The following is a 1,333-nucleotide window of genomic DNA, read 5'->3' as shown; positions in this document are numbered from 1 at the left end:
GTACGAGTATACTGTATGTGGACTGCAGACTGGAATACTGCATTTTTATTATTATTATTATTATTATTATTTTGTGGTAGGTGTGGGCGCTCACCATCCACTCACTCGATGTAGTGCTGCTCTCGGGTGTCTGTCCTTTCCTCTCCTCTCTCCATTCCTTCCTTTCTCTTCTGTCTTTCTTTACTTCATTCTTTCCTCGTCCTTCTGCCTACGGGTGACTTTACACTCCCTCTTTTGTCTTTCTTTCATTCTTTCCTCTTCCTTCTGCCTATGGGTGACTCTACACTGAGTGACAAGCCCAGTGGTTTCCTGTTCACCAGGAAACCATTTACTACGCTGGGTGGTAACCATATAACCAAATTCTGGCACCTGGTGGTTTAGTGGGTAATTACAGCACTCCAATCGGATTGAGCCGGTGAAGGTTTATATCCAAGGGGTGGTTGGGGTTATTGCTCATGTAATGCCACTCAGGGATGAGTGAGGCTGGTCACTCTCATCTTAAATGTCAGGACCAACTTGCCTAGCCTTGGGCTTCTATGCTTTTCATGGGGCAACATAGAATTGGATGATGGATGGATGGACGAGATTGAGGCGTCTGGCAATAGATAGATAGATTGTTATTATTATTATTATATTATAACGGCCATACTAAGTTGAGTACACCGCTTCCCGTCCGATCAGTGAAGTTAAGCAACGTTGGGTCTGGTTAGTACTTGGATGGGTGACCGCCTGGGAACACCAGATGCTGTTGGCATCCCTACGTGTCAAGTGGGGTTGGTGGAGGATTAGTGCCCCTCCCTGTAAAACAATTAACTCTAAGCCATTGGCCACCCCGTCTGGGATACATGGCGTCTGGCAATGAATGAATGAATGATATTATTATTTTTATTATTGTTGATTCTATCGGATTCGTTTATGTCCAGCTGCAGAGCGTGATGACTGTTTTTGGCATATCAGATAGAGCCAGGATTCTGGGGGCCTGAATGGTGAGCAAATGGAAGCGTGGCCCATTGGATTGGGCAGATTTGGGCTTTCTGGAGATTGCTTCTCCTCACCCTGCCCTAAGGTGGGAAAGGAGGTCTAGATGATGATGATGATGATGATTGTTGTTGTTATTATTATTATTATTATTATTATTATTATTATTATTAACCCACCGCGTACCAGTTCCATTTGAAAATGGTCTGACATAATTCCGCGGCCAGTGCCAGTGCCGTTTTAAAATGGTTTAAAATAAAAAACCGCTGTGACCGCATTTTTCAAGATTCGCGGGTAAAAATTGGCTGGCATGTAAGGTAACTGTTCCTCTACCATCCCCCAGGCTGTCAAGGCT

General features: G+C 44.3%; 1 non-coding gene across 1 annotated transcript; it reads left to right on the top strand.

Moving 5' to 3' along the window:
- The first annotated feature begins 635 nt into the window (after nucleotides 1–635).
- On the top strand, nucleotides 636–754 carry LOC145393958 (5S ribosomal RNA). Its single transcript, XR_013896308.1, has one exon. It is a non-coding gene; the product is annotated as a 5S ribosomal RNA (ribosomal RNA).
- The last annotated feature ends 579 nt before the right edge of the window (nucleotides 755–1,333 follow it).

The sequence above is a fragment of the Coenobita brevimanus genome, chromosome 25, assembly GCF_032717465.1.
Source record: "Coenobita brevimanus isolate Jiangsu-jjx chromosome 25, ASM3271746v2, whole genome shotgun sequence".
NCBI lineage: Eukaryota > Metazoa > Arthropoda > Malacostraca > Decapoda > Coenobitidae > Coenobita > Coenobita brevimanus.
Note: the sequence above shows the minus strand (reverse complement) of the source record. Positions and strands in the feature narration are given on the sequence as shown.